This window comes from Macaca nemestrina, chromosome 6 (genome assembly GCF_043159975.1).
Source record: "Macaca nemestrina isolate mMacNem1 chromosome 6, mMacNem.hap1, whole genome shotgun sequence".
Classification (NCBI taxonomy): domain Eukaryota; kingdom Metazoa; phylum Chordata; class Mammalia; order Primates; family Cercopithecidae; genus Macaca; species Macaca nemestrina.
The window spans coordinates 162,820,554-162,839,169 of NC_092130.1; the positions used below are offsets into that span (position 1 = coordinate 162,820,554).

An 18,616-nucleotide genomic window follows, 5' to 3' on the forward strand; every position below is an offset into this window, starting at 1 on the left:
AATGCTGCAATACCATCAGTAGGATTTTCACTAAGAAGTGGCTACAGCAGTGGCAATGAGTTACACATTCCTGCTTTCATAGCTAAGTCCTTCAAGTATTTGCTCAAGTAGATACCTGGCGCAATGGGTTCTATAACAACCATGCAACGCAAAAGTGCACTCCACATTGGACGTTCTAATCTCCCTTCTTATGTTTTTGATCTTTCCAATTTCTTTTCAATAGTTTTCAATTTCTAACATAGCATATGTTTTACTTATTTATTATGTTTGTTGTCTATGGTCTATACAAATAGAATATAAGTTAGCTCTGTTCAGAAAGATTTTTATTTTGTTCACTGATACCTCAAGCACCTAGGACAAAGCCTGGCACACAACAGGTACACAGTAAATATTAGCTGAAAAGATGCATAACAGATCACAATAGTTTATGTAAGCATATCTCCTAAACAAAAATCTAGTTAACAGACATCCTCCCTAGTTACAGACAAATAGCTTTTAAATAGGTTTGAAAAATGTAGCAAAGCATGGCTGCTTATGTTCCCAAATCAGGAACACTCCTAATTTTTTTAAATTAAATAGTAATAACAAATAGAATAACTTGAAAACACATTTATACAAAACCAGAAAGGGAAAATTTTCTTGGTGTCCACTGGTCTGTACATTTTTATCAGTGGAATAAGAGCCCACCTCACTGCCACAGGCAAGATTTGGGGGAGGAAGGTGAAAAACTTGAGAGAGAAATTCCATTTTTTTATTGACCTCCATTTTCACATTTTAACATGACTTGGGCAAGGATTTTCTTCTTGGGCTATGTTCCAATAAAACAACCCACTAACGTTGAGGTCACTTGAAGGAGTAAGAATTGCACTGGGGGTTGAACTATCACTAGCTACTTTTTTTTTTTTCATATTTGTGGGTTTTTCCTCCTTTGGCAATAAAAGTCTGAATGGGTTGAGAATCACTTTACATACTTCAGACTTCATGTTTTACTAAGGAAGATTAAAAGATAATTTACAATTCATACTTCCTGAATTTGGACTCCAGCCTTAAGTATTTTTCTCTTCACTGCATCCTTCCTCCTAATGCTGAGCATATCTGCTTACTTCTTGGATTCTGTTTCTGAGGAGCCCTGGTAATGGGGCAGAGTACTCTGCTCCTGATTTCAGGCTCTTGATCCCTAACAAGGTGGGCACTTTGCTCTGTTTTGGAAAGGAGTGCAATTTAGTTGTTGGCAGATGATTTTTAAAGGGCCAGAGAGTAAATATTTTTGTTTGTTTGTTTGTCTGTTTGGAGACGGAGTCTCGCTCTGTCGCCCAGGCTGGAGTGCAGTGGCACGATCTCAGCTCACTGCAAGCTCTGCCTCCCGAGTTCACGCCATTCTCCTGCCTCAGCCTCCGGAGTAGCTGGGACTAGAGGCGCCCGCCACCATGCCTGGATCATTTTTTTGTATTTTAGTAGAGACGGGGTTTCACCGTGTTAGCCAGGATGGTCTTGATCTCCTGACCTCGTGATCCACCCGCCTCAGCCTCCCAAAGTGCTGGGATTACAGGCGTGAGCCACCGCACCTGGCCTGGAGAGTAAATATTTTAGGCTCTGAGGGCCATATGGTCTCTTTCACAACTCAGTTCTAGCATGAAAGCACCAAAGCAGCCACAGACAATGTGTAAAGAATGGGTGTGGATGTGTTCCACTAAAACAATATAACTTTACTCCAAAAATAGGTGGCCAGTTGGATTTAGCCCCATTCTCAGTCTTTAGTAAAGGGTAGAGAATGTGACTTCTCCCATCCTGCTGAGTGCACCACTCTCTCCATCTCAGGTTTCCTGGAATGTGGGTGGGAGGCAAAACGGTCGTCTTGGCTTTCATATGGGCTTGTATGAGGCTGTCAGACCTAGGAAAACATGACTCCTGGATGATGAGTTTGGCTTTTTAAGAATGGGGGGCCGGTGAAATCCAGGCCATATGGTGTTGGTCTGTCTGTTCAGCTATTAGAGAAGTGAACACATTTCTTTGTTTGTTTCCTTTGCTTCATTTGTACTGAAATCATTGTTTTTCGATTTTTTGGCACTCAAACAAAAGCTGATAAAATTTCTCTATCCTAATGAGTTTAATCATTTCTACTTTTTATATTTATTAAAGCTCCTTTTCATAGTTATTAAATGTGCTTTTGAAAACATTTTATCAATACGTTATAAGCAAGCATCAATATATAAATCAATTATTATTTTAGGTTAATATCAACTTATATAAAACATTTGGCTATTAGGGTACAAAGGTATCCTTATATTTACATTGTTTCCCAAATTCTGAGACGTACGTATTTTTTTAATGGTGTTAATATCACCAGTTTACTTGCTTGTCGTTCTAAAACTGAAATAATTGTAAAAAAAACAAACAAAAAAACTCTTAGTGTTCCTGAATCTTAAGCATCAAATAGCTATGTTTGAATGGTTTACTTTGGTGACCTCCTTGAATTATGTCCATTTATTTCAGGAGTTAGCTCCCTAAATTGAAGCATGTTCTTCTAATGCAGGAACTAATTAACAGAAGGAGGTAGGTAAAAATTACAAAATCTTAACTTTTTTAAAATGTTGTATTTTAAAGATCTAACCTTAATATGGTCTGAATTGTGATTTATTTAAATCAGTTTCATAGGGGGGAATTGGATATTTATTCATGCTCTACATTAATTCTTAACTCAGAAATATTCCATACATTTTAGTTGTCATTGTTAATGCATGCCCCTTCCATTGTCCAACTACCTCCCATCCTATATAAAAAAATACTGTCAACCTGTCAACTTCTATGTTCACTGGGAGATTTTACTCACAATTGAATGGATACAGCCTAATTCAGAATAAGTTAAGCAAAATAGAAACTGGGGGAGGGAGACTCATGAAACTGAAAAGGGCAGAGGTAAAACTGACTTTATTTGTAGTTGGATACCAGAACTTTGGTGATATCAATAGAACTCTTTCTCTCTATATATTTCACATAGTCCTTCAATCATGGATAAAGACTTTCAGCTGCAAGTATAAATGTATTTACTGTATGGTAGTTTAAAGACACACTAAAGACAACAAATTACATCTCATGTGACAACATGATGGTTAAAAGTAAGAGGCCAATGACATTAATTCAAGAGCCAAAAAATGTCAGGGCCACTAGTATTTTTATGCTTTTGGTCCTTCCCACATAACATCAAGGTGGGAGCCAAGCTCCAGTTGTTACACCTATCAGGGCCACTAGTATTTTTATGCTTTTGGTCCTTCCCACATAACATCAAGGTGGGAGCCAAGCTCCAGTTGTTACACCTATGTATGAGGAAAACAGAATGCGAGGACAGAAATGCTCAGTGACATGAGTTCTGTTCAACAAGAATGCAAAAGCTTTCTCAGAACCCCCTAGCAATTATATTAACATGTAGTTGTCTAGAAGCATGTCAGATAGCTTTACATAATGATAAGAAACATGCAAGCAAGTGTTTGACTCTTCAGCCACTTTAAGGAAAGAGGGGGCTTGGAAATGGGTGTGCAATTAGACAACTAACAGTATATAGCAAAGGCTCTACAAATACGTAGACAAGTTTTTCATTGACAGCCAACAATCACATCATACCAGATTAGATGGGAAGAGAAACTCTTCCTTACCAGCACAGATAGAAAAAGTCTAAAAGGTTACTGATCAATCTTGCTTCATTTGTCTATCTCTGAACTTATCACTGTATTCAGAATAATGGGGTATACGAATAAGGGTCAACTTAAGGTCAGCTCCAACTGAATTATTTAAAATGCTTTCCATATTGGAAAGTGGGATACTGTTACCCAAAAGAAGATGATGAGTACAGAATGTATTCATTTTCTGTGCTGCATAAAAACTTACCAAGAGTTTTACCAGGTTAAAATAATACCAACTTATTATTTCCCTATTTTTGTGTCAGGTGTTCAGGTGCAGTTTAGCTGTGTCCCCTGTACAGAGTCTCACATGACTGCAATCAAGATGTAGTCTGAGGCTGTGATCTCATCTGAAGCCCAGGATTCTCTCCCAAGCTCATGTGATTATTAGCAGAATTCACTCCCTTGCAGTTATGGCACTCATGGTGAATGGCTCCTTCAAGGCCAGCAGAAGATGGGCATCTCAGATACCTAGACCCAGAATAACCTTCTCTCTGATTCACTCAAAATCAGATTAGTGACCTTAATTACATCTTCAAAAATGCCTTCACCTTTACCATATTATGTTATCCAAATGATAGTGATTTCCATCATCTTTATACTACCTGTTCCACTCAACTAGAGAGGAGGGTTTCATGCAGGCCATGTAGGTATTCCAAGGAGTGGGAACCTGCGGGAGCCTCTTATAATCCTACCTATCACGGAGGGTCTTCTGTGAAAATTAACAGATCACTAGAGTAAATATGAATGAAAATGATTGATTCTGTACATTCATTGATTTAAGTTGAGGTTACCAAAAAAATGAGAAAATGTATTTATATAGTAATCTATTGCCTTTTTAGAACCACCCTTGCAAAATTATGATATTAAAAGAAGTCTGACAGAGTTGATTCCATTTTGCTTCTAACTTCCAAAATGTCTCATCATTCCCGGGCATAGGCCAAGCTAACTTCGGGAGAAATTTAGTTTATAGTTTAACTTTAAAGCAAGGATGATAATAGCCCTTTCCAAAACTAAACTGCCTTTATAAGAGTAATGAAAATCCACAAGGTTAGGACTATCAGAGTGTCCTAAATTCTGCTGAAATGTGAGCAAAGTTAAATGATAACCAGCCATTGTTTAAGAGGTCACAAGATTTGTAACTTCCCCAATTACTCCTGTAGATAACATCATTATTATAGAACCTAAGACTGGCCTTTTCAGAGGTCTTTTCACACTTTCACGTTTCTGATGACCAGCTGACTTCACCTGGTCTCTTGACACAGGTCTCAATATGTCCAATGGCGCCTACCCAGAGGCCGACTCAGTGAAGAAGGATTGTTTTCCAAAGACCTGTGACGGCATCCCTGACCAATCAGCAGCATCTATTCCCCAGTCTCCCGCCAACCAAATTATGCTTGAAAAATCCTAACCTCTGAGCCTTCAGGGAGACTGATTTGAGTAGTAACTTCATCTTCCACATGGTCAGTCTCATGTCAATTAAATTCTTTCTTTACTACAATGCCACGGTCTCAGTGAATTGATTTTGTCTGTGCAGTGGGCAGGAACGACATATTGGGCAATTATACTTCATCATTTTTAAACGATAGAAAAATAAGAAAATTATCTGAGTAAAATTTTTCAAAATGATACATTTATTTTTGTATAAGCTTATGTAGAGAAAGTAAAATAAAAGTTAGTTGATTTTTACTTGATGCTTTCTGTATAACTGGCATTTCTATTGTTGATTAAACATTTTAAATAATAATTAGTAACAGTATTTGTGCTTAAAGTAAAATTGTCACAGTGGCATAAATTTCGATGTGAAAAAAACCTACAATGATTAAATATGATATTTTCTTTTATCAGAAATAAGTTCAGAGTTAATCCATGTGGCGGAAAATATTAAAATATTAAAAAGATAGGTATTTTTAAACTTAACTCTTTCATTACAAACTGAACCTTGTTAAATTTTATTTTTGAAAACTCACCGTTGAAATAAATGTAGAAGTTCAAAAAAACAAAATGTTTATTGACCAACTGTTTATAATAACATATGTTACAAAGATACTGATTAAAAAACATATGTTCTATTGAGGCAGAACAGTTAAGTTTTATGCCCACAAGAATTTGGTAAGGGAAATAAAACTTTACATTTACTCAAAAAGCAGTATTTGCATCCTAAGAGTTGAAAATGTGCCAATTAATCTATGTAGTTTTTTTCTTTATTATAAATCAAACAGTTAAAAAATATCATGGTAGATTTTCTTTTAATAACCTTAGGTGGAATTCCCTGATACTGCTAGAAAGTCACCTCTGGAATTCCAATAGCAATTTGCATTTGATTAGAAGCAACATTTTTGCATTTCATTCTGAACACTTACTTTTAACTTGTCAAACACTGCTCTTACAAAGCTGGGCCTTGCACACTACTTAGGAGCAGGAACAATGCTATCACAGTAAAGGAAATCAACTGACCTGAAGAGGAGGAATTAAAAATCCTAAAACACAGTTCACAAAACATTTTTTAAAATGTATGGAACAAATCAGCAAAAGAAAAAATCACAGAAGTACTAGAAATTTTTTATTGGTAAAATTAATGTAAAAGTACTTAAAAATAGTCTGAGTTCTTGAGTACCAAAAACATCTTCCACAAAAAGCAAAACAGACTTTCTCCCATATATAATGTTTAGCAGAGTTCATCATGAGAGCTGAATCCTTTTTGCTGCGTTAAGCCATTTATTCACTTTCATTTTGAGTCATATTCCTTTAACTGATGCAGAATTTACATGTTTCTTCATTCAAATGTGTCATTAAGATGCAGGCTATGTTACAGGGTTTGGAAATGATCTTCAGACATCTGTCTCTGGAACACTTAAGGAGCTAGCTGATCCAAACAGACCTTGGATACCTCTCATTAGAGTACATTCCTGATGCTCACCATTTGCCTGAATAATAATTTAAAAGTGGAATTGTATTATTGTAGGAATGAGCTCAGTTGTGTCAAGTTTATGGAAGCAGTTGAACATACATCCGGCATCTCTAGGAAGCAACGTTTCAATTTTGCATTGTCATAGCTACCAAGAAGCACATAGCACATTCCAGAAAAAAAAGAGAGATGGACGAAAGGGGGTTGATCTAAACATCTAAAATATTGATTCAAGACGAGCGGATTTGATCTAGGTCCAATTTATAGTATCTTTATTGGTCTGCTCTAGCTGGAAAAAGCGTACGGGGAAGAAGAGCAACAGAAGATTTAAAATGCATGGAAATTTCCTTTAAAAATAATTTTGATAATTTCATCAGAAAAAAATAGTGTGTGAGTAATAGACACAAAACATTCTGTGAGTTTGTGTGTCTGAATTACTGATTATCAAAACTATAGAAAAAGCTGAAACATTAGCCTAAACTGGTGATTAAACCCCCAAGCCTGTTGTTATCTATTAGTGTTTTATCACTGCTGTAACAAACTATCACAAATTTAGCATCTTAAAACCATATCTATTTATCACAGCTCTGCAGGACATATGTCTGGGTGGGCTCAACTGGGTTCTCTGCATAGGGTCTCACGATGCTAGAACTGCTGTGTCAACTTGGCTCTTATCTGGAGGCTCCAGGGGAATAAATCTCTTCCAAGCTCATTCAAATTCAGCTCTGCGCTATGGTAGGACTGGGGTCCTTCTTTCCTTACTGGCATATTTTAGCTTCATAAGGCCATCTGCGTTGCTTCTCACATGGCCCTCTCTACCTTCAAATCCAGCAAGGGAATAACAAGTTCTTCCCCAATTTTAAATCTCCCTGACTTCTTTTTCTGTCATCAGCTGCTTTTAAGGGCTTTTAAGGGCTCACCTGATTAGGTCAGGACCATCCAGATAATCACCCTATATGACAGCAGTGCCATATAGCAACTTAACCAGGGGGTGATATCCCTTCATATTCATGGGTTCTCAGAATTAGGACCAGAGATAAAATCCTGCATATCACATCTCTTGTCAAGGAATCAAAGACATGCAGCAACATCTACCTTATTTCATATTCTTTTTCCTCCCAGCTCTCCAGGACCAGAGATTTCATACCAGCTAATGTATTCCCCTCACTCCACCAGCATCCCATCTCTACTGGTGAAAGTTTTAACTACTTAGCAATTGCATCGGAACAACATTTAGAGTCCATCTATTATTAGAGATGGTTTACTCATTGCTGGTTAAGTAGTGACTGTTCCAGCAACCAAATCCAGATTTATGGTCTGCTGCTCAGAAACATTTCTAGTATCTACTGCCTTAGAAGGGCTTCACAGGAAACAGACGCTGAGAAGGTTGTTGAATTCAGATATTTTATTGGGCAGTGCTCTCAAGAGATATACATGTCAGGAAATAGGGAAAATCAAAATGGGCAAGGAAAGAAGCTGGTTTGCAATGCAGTGGCAAATTAAGTCTCAGTTGATCCTGGAGCAACTTATGGAGCTGGGTGGTCTTTCAAGATCTTATGGTTGGGCCTTTATATCCCCATATCAGCCAGCCCTGAGAGGTAATTCCCTGCAACAGTGAGCAATTCCCAGTGAGGTATCAACTAGAAGCCACAGTAGCTGGTAAGGCAGAGCACTAGAGTAGCTATGCCACTGAGAGTGATTTTATCTTTGCTCACCCAGAAGATTCCTAAGTTCTGTTCCAAAATCTCTATGATGCCTCTAAGACAACATATACTTGATATTAAAATGCTTACTTTATAAGAAAGCAATAGTACACCATGCTTGGTTGGCATTAGGATAGGCAAAGTACAAATAAAAACAGATATCATTGTTTCAAATTGTATCATTTCTGGCAATAATCTGGGCATTTAAACATTGGGTCTTTTACTGCTAAATGGAAAAATCCTTCTTCCTCCTAACCCCACCCACTAAACTGAATAAATATCACTTTCCAACAGAGCTAGTGTTTGCTTTATATTTAAACTTGGTAGGATGTAATGACTTGGTAGAGAAAAGATCCTCAGTGCTAGATCTGAGCTTTCTCCTTTTCTCTTCCGTGAGATCTTGGTCATTTAATCTAATCTTTTATTCTAATTTTTAAAATGGAAATATTGGAACAGTTCGTCTTTAATGTTCTTTCCAAGCTGGAAACTGTAAGCTAGGTAGCTGATTATATTCCCTTTGTGAAAAATTCTTCCCCCTTGAGCTTACATTTCCCAATCTGTTTTCTCCATTTGTCATCTTCACCACTTGAGCAGCCTTGACTTGAAATGGGCCACCCCCATACAAGCTGTTCTGATCTTCCAAGCTGTCCACTCTCCTCTCAACCACTGAGTGGTGTGTGTGTGTGTTATTTGCATATCCTGGCAATAGAAATTCACAGCATTCTTTCATTTAAAAAAAAAAAATGCTGAATGTGAGCTAGTATCTCCCGTAGTCATAGGAAGGTTGAGAAGCTCTAAAAGGAGAAAGCTTCCGACAATGAATATAAAAGATATTTTTACATTACATAGACAAACAGGTTTTGTTTTCCAGAGTGGTTCATTGGGATCCTAAGAATTTGACTCATATCTTTGACGCTGACGAATGTTGAGGGAATTCACTGACTCCCAAGGGAAAGGCTTGCCTTGGCTCTGCCTGCCGGCATTCCTGTGCTGGGGCTGGAGCAGACATCTTTGTGGAGGGGTCTGTGCTACCGTGCTCCTTCCCACTCCCTTCCCTTCCAATCATTTATTGCTTCCTCTTATGACTGGAAAAATACATTTATAAAGAAGAAATACTCTTACCACCTAGAGGTGAACACTGGTAACATTTCCATGTGCTTTTCATATGACCTTTTATCTTAACACTCATTTCTTAGATTTCATCACCAAATGTCTGAACCTTATGTATTATCACTCTTTTAATTTGGAATTTTTTTACTGTTCCAAGAAAAAAAAAAAAAAAAAAAACGTTCTGTGATAAAATCACATTGAGAAATTCACTTTGACCTGGTGTCCCGTGATACCTTGCCTTGGAAACAGATTCCTCCTTTTTGAACCAATACCAGGCACTACATCAATACCAGGCACTCAATGCTGCCTTATGATCAGTTAACATGTCTCTGACTTATTATACTAATAAATAACCCAGCTCCCTAAAGACTAGTTTTCTGCCTTTTGTTTCGTTTTTGTTTTCTGTGTATTCTTTTTTCAGCTTTACTGGGGTATAATTTACCAAAAATTGTATATATTTAAAATGCACCATTTGACATTTGGATATTCATGCAGACGGTGAAATGATCAGCACAATCAAACCAGTTAACATATCCACAACCTCAATTGGTTATGTGTGTCTGTGTGTGTGTGGTTGGTTGGGTGGGTGGAGAGTGGAGAGTGGAGAGTACAATTAATATTTACCCTCTGAGCAAATTTAAATATATAACACACTATTGTTAACTGTAGTCCTAGGTTTGTTTTTGCTAGTGCATCCAGGGTTAAAGTCCAAAAGCATCACATGTTAGGACCTTGCATTGTAATGCATGACCACATGGATACTGACTACCATCCTAGTATTTAGTCTCAGTGCTTTGTATAAACTAGTTACTGTGCCAAATAGTAGGGATAGTAATTAAAATAAATGTGAATTATTTCTGAGCTCTGAAGCTCATTATCTAATGAGACACAAAAACATTATAAAATGAAAAGTCCTATATAGTGAAAAGTACCTAACATTTATCTATCTTCCATGCTTAGCTTACAAATTAATTCAGGAAATCAACAACCACAAAAGATAATAGTTGTCGAACAGAATGTTTTTAAGCTTGACAATAGAAACATAACAGTTCTATGGAAGATACAAGTTGGAAAAACGAGAAAGGGGAGGTGACACAGATGTAATTCATCTAAAATAAGGGCAAATCATGACACAAAGTCTAACGATGAGTAGAAGGACCAGAAGATTAAACACATCAAGTAGATCAACAAATTTAAGCAAGAGAGAAACTAAATGTAAAAACATAACTAGCAGAGAGTGAAGGATATGGCAAAAGTCAGTTTATGTGAACGGGAATCCTCATATTTCATAGATGGAGGCAACAGATATTGTTGAAGCTGATAAATCATGACTAGAGACATAAGCATTGTATCTATAGTTTGGAAGGGAAGCACTGGAAAAGAATATGACAGAAATGTTTAAAATGGAAACCCCCTGAAGACTGGGATCAGGGCTGGGTCTGTGCACAGGAAAGGAAAGAAGACTTGTACTTTTTATTTGGTATCATCCTCTGCCATTTTGTTTTCAGATTTATGTATTACATTTAAATTGTTACTAATGTATTTAATTAGATTATAAAATACTTATTAAATTATGGAAATAATTTAGGAACACATATATTTAAATTTGAAATAAGTTGACTTGAGAGAAAGAATTTCCAATCTCTGTTGTAGATACTCTCATTATTTCCTTTTTCAATGAGAGAAATTGAGGCTCGGAAATTTCACTTAAATAGTTTAAAGTTTACAAGATAACCAGGAGCATTTGTACTCAGTCCTCTCTGAAATCATATTCTGTAGTCTCCAAACATCTTGCTTCCAAAATGTACACTTTAATCCTAGCTTCTGTACCAGCCACCATAGGTCCTACCTGCCATGACCTAACCCATTCAAGTATTTGGTTTAATGCCTCTTTGGGGACAACTTGATTATTAAATTATTTACTATGTAAGGTATGTTATGTTACAATTTATTTCAGTTTTAAAACATGTGTTGAATAACATCTATGAACTAAGTATTTGTTACATTCTAAATGAGGGCCAGATGATGGGGGCTCTCTGCCTATAATTCCAGTACTTTGAGAGGCAAAGGTGGGAGAATTGCTTAAGCCCAGAAGTTCAAAACCAGCCTGGGCCTTGAACATAGGGAAACATCATCTGTACAAAAAAATAAAAATAAAAACAAAATTAGACAGGTGTTGTGGCAGGCACCTGTAGTCCCAGCTACTCAGGAGGCTGAAGTAGGAGGATCACTTGAGTCCAGGAGGTCAAGATGCAGTAAGCTATAATGATGCCACTGCACTCCAGCCTGGGCAACAGAGCAAGATTGTCTGGAAAAAAAAAATGTTCTAAATGGAACATAAAAATTTACATGTCCTTCTTCACAGCTCCCGTATCTCAGAAAAGGAGACCATGCTGTGTAGAAAGTGGAGTACACAAAAGACAGAGAAAGCAACACAGCACGTGTTCTATTTTCTTACATGGTTCATTTCTAAAAACATGAACTAATTTCAAAGTCCAGTAAGACTTACATGTCAGAAAAACAATTTTTATTCTCAAAGAAATAAAAATACCATTGAGGTTCTAATCACACCTTAATTTTACACCCAAATATTGTCAAAATATTTCCAGTTATTTGAACTCATTTAGTTTGATACATTTCCTCAGCAATTGAAACCTGTTAACTAATTTAAATTTATTAACCATCTCAGAGGATAAAATCCCCCCCTTTTTTTTTTGGCATGTTTAATGTTTTACAAATTTTCTTAGTCGATATCAGTTTGTGAGTCATTTTCATATTATCTCTCAGCATTTTGGTTTTATTTCTCCTCTCTTAAAATAATTTTAAAATTTTTGATTAAAAATTCTTTATTTTTCTGGAAGAAAACATTCTTCAAGGCAAACATTATGTGGAGAGTGAAGATATAGTTGTAATCTCTGCCACCTTTTCTCCCTATTCCCTTTGGGTGCTTTTCACGAACTCTGGAAAAACTACAGGCTACAGGGAAGCTAGCAAGGAATTATTTGTGATGAAATACCAAAATGTGGGATTACAAAAATCTGGCTATTCTAACATGGCAGAACTTTTATATGAAACTGTTGGCTGTTGGAGCAGGTCAACAGAAGATTGGTCAAAATAGTTTCAATAAGGCATGTTAAAAACAATGTGAGTGTCAATGTGTATCCTAGTGTTTAGGTTGCCTGAAGGCTAAAGGCATAAAATTTAAGGACCACCTATATATGGGAAACTAGACATACCCATTGGCAAAGGGTTGGCATGCAGGGAGAATTCAAATGTAGACTGGTGGGCTAAAACTAGAGAAGCAGGCATTTCTGCATTTGGGGGGCTCTTTCATTTCTTCCCTCCTTCATCACTATTTTCATGTTTCCATTTTTCCCCTTCTTTCTCCTTCTAACATACATTCCATATTTTTTGTTTTTATAGTATCAATGGATGAACTGCTACTTATAACCATTATCAAAAAAAGAGAAAGCACTTATCTTTCATGCCAATGAACTAATTATTTTCTTATGATATAGTTCGTCCCCACCCAAATCTCATCTTGAATTGTAGTTCCCATAATCCCCATGTGTCATGGGAGGGACCAGTGGGAGGTAATTTAATCATGGAGGCAGTTACCTCCATGTTCTTCTTGTGATGATGACTGAGGTTTCACAATATCTGATGGTTTTATATAAGGGACTTTTCCCCACATCACTCATTCTTCTCCTTCCTGCCGTCATATGAAGAAGAACATGTTTGCTTTCCCTTCTGTCATGATTGTAGGTTTCCTGAGGCCTCCCCACCCCTGCAGAAGTGTGAGTCAGTTAAACCTCTTTTCTTTATAAATTACCTAGTCTTGGTTATGTCTTTATTAGTGCACAAGAATGAACTAATACATCTTACTTTTGAATCATCAACTATGTTAGCAATTTTTCATGTAATATTTTACCTTTAGTCTTACCACTGTTCCAGATAGTTTAAGTTATAAAGTCCTAATGCAGTACCACATGGATGCCTGCTATTTGAAATAATCTTTATTATAACCACTGAATACAAACAAAATAAGCATTCACTAATCTATACCTACTTCACTATTTACTTTGATATATGCAGGGTGATATAATTGGAAAGAATACAGGGAAGCAAAGGAACAGATGCTCACCTTTAATTATTCAATGTGTACTTATTTATATTTATAAATCAGGAATTTTTCCAAGCTGTATGAATAGCTCATCTAAGTTCACAACAATATGAGATATTTTATTCCCCAGAATTTTGGTTACAGATAACAGACATGGACACTGTTGAAGGACACTCAGTAGCTCACAGAATTGCTAGGGACACTAGAGGTCAGGCTCAAATACTAAGCTTCCAGAAATATTTCCCAAAACTATGAGCAGAATTCATTGATGAAAATGTAATTGCTATAGCCAGGTATTAGAAGTTATAAATTATATATCAGCAACTTTAATGCCAGAGATTCTTTTTTTAATTTTCTTTTTGCAAATTTATCTATATCAGCACTCAAGTCCTTTAATATATGTGCCAGGAACACTACTTTGAAGTTTCACTACCAGTAGTGTGTTCGCTGTCCCTGAACAAGCTCCCTAATTTTTCTGTCACTAGCTGCACAGTCAAAATCTGGAACAGATCAGTTGATTAGAAAAGTATAAATTAAATGTCTCTGATCTAGCTGAAAGGAGATTCAGTGTGTGGGAAAGAAAATGTCTACCATTTCCAGTTACTGTATGGAAAGGCAGTTTTTTTTCTCCCCAATGAATCTTATGTAACTGGGGGATTTCTTCACCATAAAAAGATGTCAGAAATCAAATGACTGACATATGTCCATCATACAATTGTATGAGCTGTGAACTGAATTAGCTGTTTTCTTCATAGCATATCATTTTCCCTGAGATAACAAATGACAAACAAGCTACAGTTATTCATACACGGGTATTTTCAGAGCAGATGTTTTCTCAAAACTTAATGACATGAGCTTGTCACTTCAAGAAAAACAGCTGATAGTTTTTATTGCCAAGGATAACATTCAAGTTTTCCAGTGGAAATTAGGATTTCTGAAAACATGTACACACCACTGTGAGCTTGAAATTTCTCAATGGTTAAAAGGCTTCTCTGATAAGACATTTTGATGTTGTGTAATAAAATATGTCAACATTATAAGATTGGTATATCTCAGTAAACAAATATTTTCAAAATGGCCAATTTATGATGGTACAGAATCATGCATCAGTAAATATTTGAACTACAAGCTATACCAACTAATTTTAATTAAAGTAATAAAAAATTAATTGATGTGGTTTTATATTACACATTTCAGGTAAACTTTAAGAAGTTACCATCCTCAAGGTTTTTTGTCATTTCAAAAAAATCTATAATAATCCAAAAAGGCTATAAAATCCTCCTCTCTTTTTCAGTTAGTGTAAGGCTGGGTTTTCTTTATATACTTCAAACAAACTAACATATTGCAATAAACTTGATATGGTTTGGCTCTGTTTCCCCACCTGAATCTTATCTTGAATTGTACTCCCCATAATTCCCATGTGTTTTGGGAGAGACCTGGTGGGAGATAATTGAATCATGGGATCAGTTTCCCCCATACTGTTCCTTTGGTAGTGAATAAGTCTCATGAGATCTGATGGTTTTATAATGGTTTCCACTTTCACTTCTTTCTCATTCTCCCTTGCTGCCACCATATAAGAAGTACCTTTCACCTTCCGCCATGATGGTGGCCTTCCCAGCCGCATGGAACTGTGAGTTCATTAAACCTATTTTCTTCCCAGTCCCAGGTATGTCTTTATCATCAGCATGAGAATGGACTAATACAAAATCGAATGCAGATACATAAAAGTCTAGCCATCATTTATTGAACCAGATACTGAAGAGAGTTGCAAATTGTATAATATCACAATGGCATTCTTATTTTTTGTTTTAAATAATATAGTTATTTTCAAATGTTATGTTAAAAATAATGGATTTACTATTTTTAAAATTAATAAACATAAAAAATTCTGTTTTAATTTCTAATATGGTAAATAGTGATCTATGTCGACCATATATGCAAAAAATGTTTTGAGTTCTCAATAATTTTCAGTAATGTAAATATGCTTTCTGAGAACAAAAGGTTTGTTACACTGAGCCAATTCCTTCATTTGCTTGTCTTCAATTAGCTCTGCTTGTTCTCTTCCTAACTTTTTAAATGGTTTTCTTCTAAAACTATTTCTCAAGCTAAGATCTCTTTTAGGAAAGAGTTATATCTAATGACATCCCGCTGTTAACATTTTCAAATTTAAAGCATTTAGTTTGTTTTCTTTAAATGCCTTCTCCCACCTTCAGTGTTTATTATCCTGGCTTAATGACTCTACAAATTATCCAGATAACACAACTGAGTCATCTTGACTATCCTTTCTATTTGTCAACCCCTGTCCCCGAAATCACATTGGTCATTAAGTTTAACTTTATTTCTGGTATTTCTTAAACTTATTTTTTCTATCTTTCTTTACTAAAGCCAACCCAACTCAGCCATTCATGACTTATTTTCTTAACTATTTGTTTTATCTTACAACAGTTTTTCATTACTTTTATGTTCTTTCCAGTTCACCCTCATTGAGTTTTATCTTACTACGTTACAAATCTGATATCATTCCAGTACTTACAATTCTATGACAGGTAGTCAAGGGAACAGAGAGACATTAAATATCCTGGCTTCCTTCCACCATTATCGCTAGCTTTGCTGCTGTTTTTTGCCTGCATGTAGTTGGTTTGCTCTCTCTGGAATGCTTTTCTTCCACCCAGCAATTCCCTAGTCTCTCTTCAAGAATCTGTTCCAATATCAATGACACTGTGAAACCTTTACTGTCACCTTTTAAGCAACTTTTAAAGGCCCTGGGCCTTTTGTTTTCATTTGAGTTTGCATAGACCTCTATTATAGCAAATCACACATTGTAATATGTGCAATGACTGTTTTTTGCCTGGTCTATTAGGCTCCCAAGAATAGAGAATATGTTTTTCCACTTATGTATTCTCAGAGACTCACTCGTGTCATTGGTGCCTGCCAGTTGGTAATACTAAAAAACAATGTAATTAATGAAATCACTGGACATCTTATTTTCTTATTTACTTACATATCATTTAACTTTAATGAGAGGCAACATAATGCCTGGAGTCCAGATTCCAATGGCCTCAGTTTAAATTCTGGCTCCACCACTTAACAGACCTGTAACGTTGGGTAAGTGACTTAACTGTTCTGTGCTTCATTTTCCTCATATATAAAATGGGGATAACAATGATATCTACCCTCATAGAATTTGTGGAAAGATTATAGGAGCTTATATACATACAGTACCTGGTATCTAGTAAGGGCTATATAAAATTTGGTTAATTTTTATCAATATCATTTATTTATAAATATTTAATTAACACAATTATTGTTTACTCATTATTAGTAGTTTTTATAAGTAAAAAGCCATTATTTACACAAATATGACAAACTGTAAAATCATAAATTTGGCATTCACATGTATTTTCGCTAAAGATATTTGAAATAAGATTAAGATCGTATCAATGAGTTATTAATGAAGTGGATTTTTATCTATCTATTCAATAAATATTTCTTAAGTTCCTAGTTTGGGCTAGACACTTCCCTAGACATTGAAGAAACAGATTTGTCATATATAGTCCCTACCATTATAGTTTTTTGTCTAGCCAAGGGAGAAAAGAAGAAATTGTACAATCACTACTTATGTTGTGAGTGTTTACATGAATATTTAAGGCATAAAACTTACACCTATTTGAGAGGTGAGACAAATGTTATATTTTTCTTAAATACCTAAATTACAAACAGAAAAACATCTAAGTCCTCGTATGAGCTACTTTAGTCTTTCTGGCCAGAAGTTAATTTATAAACTGAGCTAATATGTATCTAATATAGTAAATAATTTTACAGTTAAGATCTGGCATTACAAGCAAGACTTAGCTTCGATGCATTGTAACCACAGATAATACAAAGGCTGGCTATTATCCATTAATTTAAATATTGCTCACATTTCAATGTTATTTACCATAACTCCCTGATCAGCAAAAGTTACAAATTTGATTTTGATTTATTATTCTGTATGCTATTTAAACAGAAATGCAGGTGTCAACAGTCACAAGGCAGACAAAAGAGGGGAAGCTAAAAAATGAATGAAGCTGATAATTAAAACCATTAAAAATTTAAGGATCTCAGAGATAATTTAGCACAAATCTTTAATGTTAGAGATGAGGCACTGTTGTCCCATGTGGGCTTAGATCAATGTCACTCAGCTAGTTGGTTACAGAGCAGGAACTATAACCCAGGTGTCTAAACAGCAATGCTCATTACTTTATCTTAAAGAAAATGACAGCTGTGCAACATTTCAGACACATAAGCTTTTCTCTCATTCTCTAATGGATTCCGCAGTTCAAGGTCAGTAATTAAAGGAAAGCCTTTCCAGCAATGCATTCATCCTGAAGAAAATAACATAAGACCACTGGGGTAGGGAGGAGAATGGTAAAAACCCGAGGGGTTAGAAGTCGGTTATATAATATTTGGAAAATTTACAAGCACATATTTTAATTTAAATTAAGGCAACTGAAGTGACACAGATTTTAAAGAAAGATAGGAATATTTAAAAATAAGAATGCTGCAAATAATGGATATATTTTCAAAGCTAAACATATTAACTAATTTTTTTAAATATAAATTCAGTTTAACAGTAAAAAGTATTAAATGTTTAGAAAGATTTTATAAAATTATACAAATACTAGTATTTACAAGCTCATAATTTTTTCTTTCTTTCCAAATAGATAAAATGTAAATTTTATGTTAATTTCCAAGCAAATGTAATCATGTCTTTGATGCTCATATTCAAAGCATTACACTCTTTTTAAAAAAATTAGTTCTAACATACTTTTTAAAAATACATACAAAACTATAATGAATAGGATTTTCACAGTGGCTCCCATTTTCTTATTTATAAGTTGCATAATTAACTCTTTTACCATTTATTGCCTATTATTAGGTTACTTTACATTTTCATTTTGTAAGATTGAGAAATTATTAAGCATTTACAAGATCCAGTGCCTTTAAGGAAACTACTGACTGTGAAGTAATGGGATGCTAAGACAACCTCCAGCGTCTTTATTCAAAGTAATCTCCCTGAATCTAGCTTTGTTATGGTTCTATTCTTTATAAAAATTGC

The 18,616-nt window shown here is 35.4% G+C and overlaps 1 long non-coding RNA gene across 1 annotated transcript in view; it reads left to right on the forward strand.

Annotated features, from left to right (window-relative positions):
• The window catches only part of LOC105492291 (uncharacterized), an 81,403-nt gene extending 76,277 nt beyond the window's left edge, over positions 1 to 5,126 (forward strand). Inside the window, exons 2-3 of the long non-coding RNA XR_011625116.1 lie at positions 2,494 to 2,553; positions 4,940 to 5,126. This is a non-coding gene — a long non-coding RNA (uncharacterized lncRNA). The remainder of the gene's footprint in view (positions 1 to 2,493; positions 2,554 to 4,939) is intronic.
• Positions 5,127 to 18,616: the final 13,490 nt, after the last annotated feature.